At 45.5% G+C, this 15,119-nt stretch overlaps 1 long non-coding RNA gene across 1 annotated transcript; it reads right to left on the reverse strand.

Moving 5' to 3' along the window:
* Window positions 1-7,106: 7,106 nt before the first annotated feature.
* On the reverse strand, window positions 7,107-7,523 carry LOC139790934 (uncharacterized). Its single transcript, XR_011723737.1, has 3 exons — window positions 7,415-7,523; window positions 7,284-7,335; window positions 7,107-7,171 (listed from the first exon to the last, which is right to left on the reverse strand). It is a non-coding gene; the product is annotated as an uncharacterized lncRNA (long non-coding RNA).
* Between the last annotated feature and the right edge of the window lie 7,596 nt (window positions 7,524-15,119).

Here is a 15,119-nt window from a genome sequence, read left to right on the forward strand (position 1 = left end):
ATGACACAGTACACAAAACCAGAAAAAATGCCTTTATATACTAGCTCAAATTTGTTCCACACACCTAATATATCTTTAGAATCCCCTTCTCTAAACAAGTGACTTACAGAAATAACTAAGGACCCTTCACAACATCTGCCTGGCTTACTATCTCAGTGTTGCCTTTCAATTCTCCAAACTACCCCTCTGACACAACTATGCCGTCCTCTCCTGCAAAGATCCCAATTACATTTTACTATCGTTGGTACTCACTTCTGCCATGAATCCACAATGCTCCCCCGGAGCTGTGCTCCGGGAGGCCTCCAAAATCATCCTGCCTGCCAAAACCCAGGTCCCAGGCCTTTCTGCATCCAAACATAGGCGATGAACATCGCCTCGCAGACCGACCGGGACCCGGGAAAAAAAACCCCAGCCGGGGGAGCGAAAAAAAAATCCCCCAGCTGGGGCTTTTTTATTCTAAGTATTTTTTTTTAAGTACCTGAAAAGGAAACAATGGTTACCTCCACATATACAACACAGACAACACCTACCCCCCAAGCCTATTATTATTACACAACACTGCCAACAAAATTCCTCAACCCTCATTCCACTGCTGCACAAGCCACTACCAGCTCTCAGCTACCAGCTATAGTTTCACTGCTTCTATCCCCCTACACCCTTCATCCACCGTGCTCCTCAGGAGCTGTGCTCCTGGAAGCCTCCAAAATCATCCTGCCTGCCAAAACCCAGGTCCCAGGCCTTTCTGCATCCAAACATAGGCGATGAACATCGCCTCGCAGACCGACCGGGACCCGGGAAAAAAAAACCCAGCCGGGGGAGCGAAAAAAAAATCCCCCAGCTGGGGCTTTTTTATTCTAAGTATTTTTTTTAAGTACCTGAAAAGGAAACAATGGTTACCTCAACATACAATGTACAAGCACAGGCTACACTTAAATCACTATGATACAAGCAAGCTAGCCCACAAAAACCAAGCCATCTACCCTGCAAGAACCTGCAGCTACCACTATAGCACAATAAATGACTAAGAACTACATTTTAAAAATAAAAAAATTACAAGGCAACACACATTTCAACACAAGGCAACACACATTTCAACACAAGGCAATACACATTTCAACACAAGGCAATACACATTTCAACACAAGGCAATACACATTTCAACACAAGGCAACACACATTTCAACACAAGGCAACACACATTTCAACACAAGGCAACACACATTTCAACACAAGGCAACACACATTTCAACACAAGGCAACACACATTTCAACACAAGGCAACACACATTTCAACACAAGGCAACACACATTTCAACACAAGGCAACACACATTTCAACACAAGGCAACACACATTTCAACACAAGGCAACACACATTTCAACACAAGGCAACACACATTTCAACACAAGGCAATTCACATTTCAACACAAGGCAATTCACATTTCAACACAAGGCAATTCACATTTCAACACAAGGCAATTCACATTTCAACACAAGGCAATTCACATTTCAACACAAGGCAATTCACATTTCAACACAAGGCAATTCACATTTCAACACAAGGCAATTCACATTTCAACACAAGGCAATTCACATTTCAACACAAGGCAATTCACATTTCAACACAAGGCAATACACATTTCAACACAAGGCAATTCACATTTCAACACAAGGCAATTCACATTTCAACACAAGGCAACACACATTTCAACACAAGGCAACACACATTTCAACACAAGGCAACACACATTTCAACACAAGGCAACACACATTTCAACACAAGGCAACACACATTTCAACACAAGGCAACACACATTTCAACACAAGGCAACACACATTTCAACACAAGGCAACACACATTTCAACACAAGGCAATTCACATTTCAACACAAGGCAATTCACATTTCAACACAAGGCAATTCACATTTCAACACAAGGCAATTCACATTTCAACACAAGGCAATTCACATTTCAACACAAGGCAATTCACATTTCAACACAAGGCAATTCACATTTCAACACAAGGCAATTCACATTTCAACACAAGGCAATTCACATTTCAATACAAGGCAATTCACATTTCAGTACAAGGCAATTCACATTTCAGTACAAGGCAATTCACGTTTCAGTACAAGGCAATTCACGTTTCAATACAAGGCAATACACGTTTCAATACAAGGCAATTCACGTTTCAATACAAGGCAATTCACATTTCAATACAAGGCAATTCACATTTCAGTACAAGGCAATTCACATTTCAATACAAGGCAATTCACATTTCAATACAAGGCAATTCACATTTCAATACAAAGCAATTCACATTTCAATACAAGGCAATTCACATTCTAGGACAAGGCAATTCACATTTCAATACAAGGCAATTCACATTTCAACACAAGGCAATTCACATTTCAATACAAGGCAATTCACATTTCAATACAAGGCAATTCACATTTCAGTACAAGGCAATTCACATTTCAGTACAAGGCAATTCACATTTCAATACAAGGCAATTCACATTTCAGTACAAGGCAATTCACATTTCAATACAAGGCAATTCACATTTCAATACAAGGCAATACACATTTCAATACAAGGCAATTCACATTTCAATACAAGGCAATTCACATTTCAATACAAGGCAATTCACATTTCAGGTATAAGGCAATATAAGTACATCAGTACAAAGCAACAGACACTCAATTAAGGCAATACAAGTACAGCACTACACACACCCAGGTACGAGGCAACACACACCCAGGTACGAGGCAACACACACCCAGGTACGAGGCAACACACACCCAGGTACGAGGCAACACACACCCAGGTACGAGGCAACACACACACAGGTACGAGGCAACACACACCCAGGTACGAGGCTACCCACACCCAGGTACGAGGCAACACACACCCAGGTACGAGGCTACCCACACCCAGGTACGAGGCAACACACACCCAGGTACGAGGCTACACACACCCAGGTACGAGGCTACACACACCCAGGTACGAGGCTACACACACCCAGGTACGAGGCAACACACACCCAGGTACGAGGCTACCCACACCCAGGTACGAGGCAACACACACCCAGGTACGAGGCAACACACACCCAGGTACGAGGCAACACACACCCAGGTACGAGGCAACACACACCCAGGTACGAGGCAACACACACCCAGGTACGAGGCAACACACACCCAGGTACGAGGCAACACACACCCAGGTACGAGGCTACACACACCCAGGTACGAGGCAACACACACCCAGGTACGAGGCAACACACACCCAGGTACGAGGCAACACACACCCAGGTCCAAGGCTACCCACACCCAGGTCCAAGGCTACCCACACCCAGGTCCAAGCTTCAAGTACATCACTACAAGGCAGTACACAGTTGGTTTCAAGGCAATACACATACATCATTACAAATCAATACACATGCAGTGGCAATGCGTACCACTAGATTGTTACAACGCTATACTCAGTCAATTACAGCCAGTTCCATCACATTACACACACGAGTACACTCACAATGCAGTCAAAAACCGTTATTGAAAATACAGTACGTATTCAAGTACAGAGTCCAACGGGGAGGTAAACAAATATTCAGGACTATACACAAAGACAGACAAAGAAGGCATTACAGACTTCTGCTTAAGTCTGCATTACAGACTACTTACAGGCAAATACTTCAATGACTCCGTCAAGTACTACAACTACACAAACTCAATTTCAGCACAGACTCAAATTAGGATTTAACTGCAAGGCATCACAAAGTCAAACAAAAGCCACTACAGACTAAATCTACCACTCTAAAGTAGGGCTGTAAAAGTCAAACAATGAAGTAAGGCAGTACAAGTATATATTCAAATAAAAAGCTATGCAAAATCAATCCTTCACGTACATTGCAACACCGGGTCGTGTACCTAGTCCCCTACAATGCTATAGGCTCACTGGCACACTAATACAGTCCCATACAGGCAAATGTAGCGCACTACAGACTCAAGTGCCATTACATTACATAGCAATACAGTGCAATAAAAACTCAAATAAGCACTCAAATATAGGGCACTGTAATCTAATACAGTACAACATGCTGTAACAAAGCCACGCTAACACACACATAAGGCTTCACAGAACAATACAACCGCACATGGAAAACACCAATGGAACCACAGACAGTAGTACAGCCTATTTTGGTGCACTTGAGTAAAAAAATAGAGTAACAACTCAGACACCAGGTCAAGTACGGCGCGACACCAGGTCAAGTACGGCGCGACACCAGGTCAAGTACGGCGCGACACCAGGTCAAGTACGGCGCGACACCAGGTCAAGTACGGCGCGACACCAGGTCAAGTACGGCGCGACACCAGGTCAAGTACGGCGCGACACCAGGTCAAGTACGGCGCGACACCAACATGAACCATACTGTACAATGCAGTAAATGTTCTAATACAGAAATACAAGGAGGGACTGAAGACACAGAACCTAGCACCTTTGTGGCACGTGGCCACAAAGCCATGGCAATTCAATTACAAAGCATTGCAAGGCACTGAGAACTAAATCACACATACAATGTATATCTGGAAACCTACAGTACAAAGTCAGTATACTGCCAAACAGCAGATACAGAGCCCTACAAAACCAAACACCAGAACAACACATTTGTTACCTGATGGGCTTTGAGACTGAAACCCTGAAGGAGGCACAGATGAAATACAACATAGCGCTGCCGTGGAAACACAGTTTGCTAGACGAAAAGGCGCAGGTTCGGATGGTCTCCCCGAAGATGGTTCTCCGTAAACCGTGCAGAATCCTAGGGCGTCCTGTCTACCGGCACCGACTGTCCCACAGCACGCCCTCCTCGGACGACACGCTCATCGGAGACGCTGTGCTTCTGTCACCTAGAAGACCAAGAGACAAAATTACTGTTCTGCTCCGTAAAATGATCCTCGTCATTCCCACCGCTCCACCTCACCTCACCTCAAATGCTCAGCCAAGTCCAACAATGGCCAGGACAGCATCTGCAAAAAAAAAAAAAAAAAAGGCAAATGCTTTAGCGAGTGGTCAAGGACTTTGATCTTACTGAAAGAGCTTACTAGCATCTCACCTTCGTAAGCAGTTGATGGGTGTACTTCCTGACACCTCAATGGCTCTACAGGGCACCTGAAAAGAGCAAGGCAATTTGTAATATACTGCTGCTTCTAACAAAACCCTCCCAGAGAATTGCCCAGTCTCCTTTACCTTAATCCTTTGCCAGATGCCCCTCAGGCATGTTAGTCTGAACTGGATACCGAGGCACCACCTGAAAAAATACACAGGTAATGTTTTTTACTTCAATACTACTCATAACATTTAACACTTCCAGCAGGCAATTTCACAGTGCTCACCTTCCAAATGTCATGTCCCATTGAGATGAACTGCCTGCTCTACACAGCTTTGCAACCTAAAAAAAAAAAAAAAAAAAAAAAAAAAAATCCATTAATGCTGCTCAGAGCAAGTACATCCACCTGCCCTGTGACAGACTTTACCAAGCCTTGCAATGACATTCAGCTACCCACCTGCTTTGCTTTTTGTTCCACGTCCTGGACTTCTGCATCTGTAAGAAATAAATCAAACTAATCTCAGGGATTCTAATAAATATTGAAAGCACCTCCCCACCAACACCAAACACTGACTAACCTTCAGGTGGCATCTTTCTCGCCTCCTCCAGCCTTTTTCTGCTTGTCTTTGTCACACGGCATCTGAAAAACAGTATTATGCAAGTCACTGAAATGCTGCTCAACAGCTGGAATATTCCCTTAGGGCTCTTCCAACAAACCCTGACCCTACAACACCAGGCAGGGCAGCTCCAAACCAAACACAAACTCAAGACACAACCCTGCAAACCATGAGACTATGTCAAGAGACCACCAAGCAAGAAGCATATCTCCAGCATCCAAGACCGCTTGGCAAGAAGACCTACGGCGATGTGACTGCGAAGCTAGGAGATGAAGCGATGGATGCCAAAAAACATAGACTTCAAGACCTGAGGACACAAGGACGTGTGGATCGATTCCCACTCTGAGAAAATCTAAGACCAGAGATGCTGATGCAGGTGGCAATGATGTTTCAGAAGATGACCATCAAGAAACTTCCAAGATGAAAGACCTATCTATGGTTTACATCTGTCACACAAGAAAAAGATGCTGCTGACCAGGAAATGCTTTCCAGGGATGATGCCCAAGATGCAGGACTTGTTCTGTGAGGACACACAGAAGACCATCAAGGCCTGAGGAACCGCCGAGACAAAGACGGACAACACAAAACACACAACCCCAGACACCAAGGCTGGAGCTGCCCTGCCCACACTAGCATCGTGCCGGAAACTAACTGGCTCCGCTTATCCACGCAAAGGGGGCTACTCCCAGACAGCCCTCTCCCAGAAAGCAAACTTCAAAATCCCTCCGGCAACTCCCAACCTCAACCCCCCAACAATTCAGTCCCTCGACTTATCTTTCCGAGAGCTGGGGTTCGGAATCTATGTCCAGCAGCAAACACCACTCCGTGACAGGCACGTTCCTTCAGCACACACATTCCTGTTCACCATCTGCAATCAGAAAAAAAAAAAAAAAAAAAAAGGAAAAAATCAGAATCCATGTCACCAGTTAGGACCGCTTCAGCCATCTCCAAACACTTACACTACAAAAAAGAGGCCTCAGAAGAGTCCCACAGCATTCTTCTCCCCTTCTTGATCCAGAGTTCAGTCCTGTCTACACCACTGCTTTGGTCACCTAAAAAGAACAAGAGAGAGTTACTGTTCTGATGATTGATCATCACGAGCTCCATGAACCCCCCTGTACCACCTCACCTTTAAGGGTCATCTGTTCTCAACAGTAGGAGGCACACCGCCTGCAAAAAAAGAGGAAACATTTAACCGAGTTGATATAAAACACGTGAACGACTCTGCACACAGCCATCTCACCTTCTCCAACTGTTCCTCAAGACGTGGCTTTGTCACTCCGGCACTGTGTGTGACACCTGCAAAAGTCAAGGCAAAAGGCACACGCTGAGATATTGCCTCCAGCAACACCCAGGCCACTGTGACATCTATCTCCTGCTCCATTACCTTTGCCCCTCGCCCATCTTTCTGCCATCTCTTTGGGGTACCACGATGAGGTTAGGAGGGCACCTGAAAAACAAAAAAAAAAAAAAAACCACAAAACAACAAGGGATGCTCATGACCAACCAATAATACAACACCTGAGAATAACTGCTCCTCCAGCCCACCGGCCATCGCTCACCTTGCCACAGCCACCTCTGGTGTCCGTATCCCGCTTCGCTCGCTGCTTCCACCTTCAAAATGACAACAAACCATAATGTGGTCAGGTAGCCAAGGGAGGCAGCTTGCCACCAACTGCACACCCTGACTAACCTTCAGCTGGTTCCCTTGTCTCCTCCTCCATCCGTTTCTCGCTCATCCTTGACTTGCGGGATCTGAAAAACAGGATTACGCAAGTTACCGCACCGCCGCTCAACACCGAGTCGGTCAGGTTGTGGTGCTTCTGTGGCCCCTGATCCTACCCAGCAGGCAGGGCAGCTCCAAGCCAAACACTCACAGGCACAGACTGACCCGAGACACAGCCACGTGAGTCACAAGACTTGACCTCAAGATAAAACTCGCAGCAAGAAGAGGGACTCTGGAATCCAAGACTTTTGGGCAATAAGACCTACAGTGATGCGTCTGCAAAGCGAGGGAATGAAGCGACGGATGCCCGAGATGCCGCCTTCAAGACCTGAGGATGCAAGGATGTGGGGAATGAGTCCCCCTCAGGGAAACTGGGTGGACAGAGATCAGATGACAATGCAATTGAGAACGACATTGCGGAAGACAATCATCAAGAAACTTCCAAGTCAAGAGACCGATCTGCAATTTAAACTCATTGTGCAGAATAACACGCTGCTGATCAGTACCGTGCTGATCAGGAAAGGCTTTGCAGGGATAATGCCCAAGATGCGAGACTTGCTCTGCGAGGACACGCAGAAGACCGTCAAGACTGGAGGAAGCTCTAAGACAAAGACAGACAACACAAGATACACAACCCCACACACCAAGGCTGGAGCTGCCCTGCCCACCCTAGCATTGTGCTGGAAACTAACATGCTCTGTTCACCCACTCAAAGGGGGCTGATTGTAGACAGCCCTCTCCCAGATGCCATCTTCAAAATCCCTCCTGCAACTCCAAGCCTCAGCCCCTCTGCAACCAAGTTCCTGTACTTAGCTTTCAGAGGGCTGCGGGTCTAAATTTATGTCCAGCAAAGAAATCACGCTGTCTGACTAGCACGTTCCTGCAGTTTTAAGGTTCCTCTTCAACAACTCCATTAAAAAAAAAAAAAAAAAAAAAAAAAAAAAAAAAAAAAAGTAATAAGTAGAAAAAAAAAAAACCTAACAAATAGAAAAAAAAAAATTTGCATGCAAGCATATTCTTGCTATAAAGAGCTCTAACTTACGGTGGTTTTAAAGTTCTTACCTTAAAGAGTCTTCTCAAACAGCCCAGACAGCTCAACAGCTGCAGTCAGCTCCAGGAGTAGGAGAGCTCTGACCTCAGAGAAGCCCAAGAGCTGACTGAAGCCCCTGGCCAAAGGCTGCGGCTTATATACCACAGGCACCGCCCACAGCTTTTCCCACAATCCCCTGGGAAAGGGGAGGTGGTGATTACCACAAGGTATAAAAACAGCCAGAGGAGAAGCAGTCAGTTTTCTCCTCTTTCTTCAGTTTGCGGGACAAGCAGAGAAACTCCGTGATGCCGGCTGAGGAATTTGGGTTTTTTTCTCTGTTACTTCAGCGACATGACCAGGTAAGAATTCAACCCAAAGGGAACCTTAACAGAGTAAAGGTCATTGGAGGCTTGTATTAGACAGAAAAGAGGAAAGAACAAGTGCGGTGGGTCACAGATACGGACTCGCAAAGTCTCCTGAAAGACTCAGAGGGGTGAGAGCTCTGCAACAAAGCTAAAAGTGCACTAGAGGCAAGCTGGAAGGCAGCGTTCTGTTAGAGGGGTCATTTTTGGATCGAAGACACTGAAGAAAGCTGAGGGGCACAAGCAGCAGTCTGGAGGGGATTTTAATAGAGTACAGGCGACCCTGGGATGTTGGGAACCGAATGACAGACGGCGTCAGAAGAGCTTCTCGTGGAGCGAAAAAGGAGTAAAATGCGCCACGGAGCCGGAAGGTGGCTGTGGGATGCCGACAGGGGGGCGTGAGGTTGGCCTCCGGAGGTGTGGTGGTGAGAGAAGGGTGCTGTGAGAGAGGTAAAAGGCGGCTCTGGGACACGAGGAAAAACTGTACGTGTCCAGTTGATGTACAGATGTCCTCGGGGGCTGAGGGACTGAACAGATGTCTAAGATCACAACAAATGAAGGAAGGGTTCTGGGGTGCAAAGAGAGCCTGAAGAAGGATTCTGTCTCAGTAAGAGAGCTAAAAAGAGCACCGCAGAGATCGAAGGGTGTGGGGCGGCGTGAGGATGGTCTCGAAAGGAGCGGTGCCCTGAATGAGAGGGCTCTGATGGGCAATAATGTTGAAGAAGAGTCCGGGAAGACCCTCTGGCAGAGTCTTGAGGGGGAGACCGGACCCCCGTCCCTTTCTGAACGCTTCCTCGGAGAGGACCCTGGGTGTGGCTGGATGTGGTCTTTGCCCCTGGCAGTAAAGCGGAGTTCATACCCTCCCTCTGCCCCAGAGTTGGTGTATTTTGTCTCTGCCTTTTAATACCTCGCTACCTGTCCGCATGATGTGCACCCGTCCCGTTGTATAAAGGGTTTCTTTAAAATGCATCTTACCCCAGGGTGATTGGTCTCTTGGCTCTTCTGCACGTGCCTTTGATTTCACTGGTTGTTTCATCTGAACCTGAAGTTCTGACGGTTTGCTGCCATCCCCAAATAAATTGATCCGTTTGCTTCCTGGTCTCCATATGGAACTCTAGTTCCTGAAATTCAGCTTTCATTTTGCCATCTCCGTGTCCTGTGGACTTATCTGGCTCTCGAGGGGGGAGGGGCTTGCTGCGCTGCTTTTCTATTAGTCTGTCCTTGGTGTTTCACGTGGCATTGGTTTCACTAGATTTCAAGGACAGTTGAGAGTGTCCTGAGGTCTATATAGATCTGCTACTTAATATGATACTTTGCCAGATGGGCGGGGTCAGCGCAAAAGACACAGGCACCCAAATAAAGAAGTTAGTTTATATTTACTGACGTATTAAATTATAAGAGAACAAGTGCAGAAACAAACAACAAAACTGAAGTGCGATAGCAAAGTCAAAGCAAAACACAGCAACTCATCTAATTGTTACTATACAGACGCAGCGATAAAGAGTAAGAAAGACGTGTCGCCGATTGCCGTAATGATTCGACTTTCCCTGGATCTGCGGTTGCTGGGGAGCCCTGGTTGTTACGAGGACACGGAGAACCATTCCCAGCAGTTGGGAAATCCTACACGGTGCGTCCTTTTGTAGGTGAGGATGCCACAAAGGGTCCAGTTAACCCTGCTAGTCCGAAGGACTTGCGCTTTTCTTAACGTGAAAACGTCCGGTCTTACACCCCCTAACGACTGAAACCGGGGCCTGGCTGGGGCTCAAGTCGCAGATCGTAGGGCTGCCTAAACTATCTTCCCTAGACATGTTACTGGCGGTTACCTAAAATATCTGCCCAGACAATTCAGTATATTGGCTGCTTTTGCACTCTCTCGTGGTTTGAAAAAAATTTCTCAGAATGGGGAGGGTAAGCTACTGCTTTCACAAGCCTTTTTCCTCCTACATACTTAGCTGATCTCCCAGTAAACCAAATGTGCTCCGTCTCAGGATGAGTTAATAGATCCGAGTTTTTTCCAAACCTCATTAGAGATTCATTTTTGAGTGCAAAATCAGGGTTTACTTCTTGATTATTCATGGGGGGCAGTGGCTAGCTCCTAGTGGAAGGCAGCCACACCATAGCCTCCCACTTTGGCTCTATCTTGAATATATTTGACCCATTGCATGATAGGAATTATGGCAGACAGAGCCTCTTTATATCCTACTGTGAGTTGTTCTAGTTCTAGCGCAGCCCAAAAACGTGCTAATGTAGTAGATGTGTTTGTGAATTCATGTTAAATAATTATGAAGTGTTTGCTAGCCCAACTTTGAGAGTACTAATAATATATCTGTCTTCAACATTGTGAAATATGCAAACGTAGGAATTCGTTAAAATGAAATATAACTGTTCTTTGTGTAACTACAAAGCTTAAGGGAACAAGAAACAAGACATCCACAGTTTCTGTACCCTGAAAACACTACAATGTACATCCTGTTGTGCTAATCTAAGCTGATTTTGCTGCTCACCACATAGCACTGAATTTGAGGTGGTTTTACTGCTGACTGCAGAGCGTTGCACAGGAAAGAGCGAAGGAGCGCATGTGCGGAATCGAAGGGTAACGAGAGGGGAAACTGAGGCAGACACTGACTTCATCCAATGACCACCAGATGGGGGTCAAAAAGATCCCCAGAGATAAAGCCTGCATGCGCCTTCGAAGGCCTGCTTCTCCCAAGAACTAATAAACATAACCCAGCCTGTTCTAGAACAGTCATGAATATGTACTAGAATAGTTATGAATATGTATTAAGGTATGGAATGTAAGACAAAATTGCAATAAGCAAAACAGCGCTGGGTGCGTGGGGAGTCTCCGCTCCACTCGCACACATGCCTTAAAGTTTAATCTTTTATTTATTAAAGTAAGCTATAAACAGAATATTGAGTCCCAGTCATTTATAACACTGATAACTCTCAAAGTGGAGTTGTTTTCTGCTTCTGGTAATTTTCTCCCCTGGGCTCCAAGTTCTGTGTAACCGGTTTACAGATTTGTTTGAGATCTCTTCTTATTTCTGAGGATCATAAATCCAAAACCTTTCGTTAAGCCTCTTCTGTTAATTCCAAATCACCCTGCTGTTCACTTCTGCAAACTCACACTTTTCCCTTGTTACCTCACATAACAGGGTTAAGATTGATCCTACGTGTCAGATGCGCTGTCTCCAAAAACCAAACAATCCGATGGGTGCTAAGAATTGAACACCGCAATACACGCTGCCACGCACTGAATATAAGAAGATACAAAACCATTGACCGGCAGTCGGGCATCTTTTGAGCGAAAAACTACAAATGAGTCACCGGAAGTCGGCCATTTTGTGAACGGAAGTCGGCCATCTTTTCAGCGGAAAACTACAAAAGAGTCTCCGGAAGTCGGCCATTTTGGTACCAAAAGTCGGCCATCTTTTCAGCGGAAAACTACAAATGAGCCTCCGGAAGTCGGCCATCTTGTCACCGGAAGTCGGCCGTCTTTTTACCGGAAAACTACAAATGAGTCTCCGGAAGTCGGCCATCTTTTTAGCAAAAACTACAAATAAGTCTCCGGAAATCGGCCATCTTTATTTTTTTTTACGAAAAACTACAAATGAGTCTCCGCAACTCGGACAAACTGTTAAAACAAAGTTAAAAATTTAAGAACCCCCAGTGTCCCCTGAGCGTAGAAACACACCATCTGGGAGATCCTCTGATCTTCGCCAAAACCTGCCAATTTTCTCTTACTTGATAGATTCATTTAATCACTCGTGTTGGAAGGGGCCCTCAAAGACCATCTGGTCCATCCCTCTACGTAATGCTATGGATTCGATTCTTAACACTTTCTACAACGTGGGGGAATCTACCGCTTCTCCTGGGAGACCATTCCAATCTTTTACTGTCCACACGGTGAAAAATGAACTTCTTATGTCCAATCAGAATTTCTCCATTACCTCTTATCCATTAAGCCCCACCTTACCTTGTTGCTGGAGGACCAAAAGAGAGAACTGTTGCAAGACGAACGTCTCTTAGGGCACGGCCCTCCAAGGTCCAAACAGGCGTTCCAGCAGAAACTCCCGCAGAGTGCTCTGAGTCTATTGCCCTCAGGGTTGCCTAGCCTGGCTCGGAGCTACTGCTCTGGGATCAGCAAACCTCTCTGCTGGCTTGCTCAGGAATGAGCTGAGATTGGGCTCCAGGCCTCACCTTTTATTGGCCCCCTAATCCTGCTCATGTGCAGTTGGGGCCCGCCCTAATCAGGCACAGGTGGGCTTAACACAAGCTCATGCCCACTACCTGGCAATTAGTGGCACCTGGTTGCCTCATTTCACTACAGAGAACAGTGAGCAGCTGACTGTCTGGCTGCTTCTGGTTACAGGAGGACAAAAAAAGGACATGGAGTGCAGCTGAGTAATGGGGAACATCTGGTTTCTAAAGGTCCAAAATAGAGAGTTTGTTTGGCTGCTTCACGTGCTGTTTCCAGTTGCTGGAGGACTGGTGTCTGTCAGCAAGCCAGCAAGCATTTAAATACCCATTTACACATCTAATATCTGCTTTGACCTATACATCAGCTTTGATACACTCACACAGACTCCCTGGAGCAAAATATCCCCTGTCCCTCCTGGTCCCACACTCCCCCCTCACCTGTACCAGACACCCTGACAGCCCTCACAGCCCTTTACCCCTCCCCACTGTAACTCCAGTGCTTAAAGCACATCTATGAAGACTATTAGGCAGGATTTGTCATTACACTCGTAACACCAAAGCAACGCTCTTGCTGGGCGCAGAAAAAGCTTCCATCCTTCCCTACCCCATTGCTGGCGTAGAGAACCCTGTACGGCTGCCTCTACTTGTATCACAAGAGACACCTACACGCACACTGCAACAGTAGCGGCCTCGCATCCTGCTCAGACAGCAAAGCTGAAAGTAAAAAACGACTCCTGAAAGTAAAAAAATAAATTCACCATCTGCTCATGAGGTGTCCACATGTTTATACATATCCTATTTAAATACTTCTATAGGCAAGTATTTCACTTCCTTTCTGCATTCATGTAACTTGTACAACTGTTAACCGATACCATTACATTTTCTATCTCCAACACGGGGATAATTTGACCAGGAATTTTTTGTGTGTTACACAACCGGGAGGGAGAGCTGCCCAAAGGAGATGCTACCAAACCCCCAGGGAAATACCCCATTTAGAGGGAGACAGAAACAAAGTACTTCAGAGCACTCCATCAAAACACCAGCAAAAGATACCTGCAGCATCCAGCTGTCTCTCTGTTCAAAGATTTAGAATAGATAATTAACTAAACTAGGAAATATATGAGATCTAAAGCATTATGGGGCTGTTAGCGTCTAAACAATGCAGTTTGTACTTTATACAACTGTTTTTGTTACATTTATGATACAAAAAAAATCTGTGGTAACTCTTTGGCTTTAATTTTTGAAGGATGATGGAGAGAAGGGAGGGTAAAACTGCAGGAGTCAAACAAATCCCCACTGCTGCAGTATATAAACTTAACAAAAAGGACTCTCTGCTTTGTTAATACATCTGGATGTACCAAAACGTGCAGAGGAATGCATTTTCATCATCTCAACTGCTGCAATTGTGAACCACAAAGCCAGAAACACCATCAACTTGAGAAAGATGTGCTGTGCTTCCATCTTGAGAATGACCACCTCTTTTTTTTTTTTTTTTGAAGGAGTAAAGAGTCTTGATGCCGGTGACTTCCACAGACTCTTTTGGGATCTGGTCTGATGGGAAGTTTCCAAAATGCAACATCTTTGAATGAGAGGCATTTCTGTTTTGGACTCTCTCTTCCCATCTTCTATCAATATTCATGCTGAAGGGCAGTTGTTCCTGGTCTCCCAGCTTAGCTTGCAGCAGGCCAGGGATCAGATTCCTTCCTCAAGAAAAGGCACATCAGGTAACTGGTATATTTCTGCAATCACCAGGCTTGTCTCCATCAAAAAAAAAAAAAAAAAAAAAAAAAAAAAAAAAAAAAAAAAAAAGCAGAGTGCCAGCAGGAAGCATCCGGAAGAATCCTATGGGTTGGCAAACCTCTTCTGCGACAACCTCCTTCACCATCCCTTGAAGGACTCATCATCCCTAAAGACACCCCCCAAAGTCATACAGAAATAGCACTTAGGGATATGGCTTAAGTTCTTGTCAGTGTAAAGTTAATGGTTGGACTCTATGATCTTGAAGGTCTTTTCTAATAGAGGTAATTCTGTGATTAGCACCATGGGCTTTTCCTCACCTGCTCTGTACCCATTCGATGCC

The sequence above is a fragment of the Heliangelus exortis genome, unplaced genomic scaffold, assembly GCF_036169615.1.
Source record: "Heliangelus exortis unplaced genomic scaffold, bHelExo1.hap1 Scaffold_67, whole genome shotgun sequence".
Lineage (NCBI taxonomy): Eukaryota > Metazoa > Chordata > Aves > Apodiformes > Trochilidae > Heliangelus > Heliangelus exortis.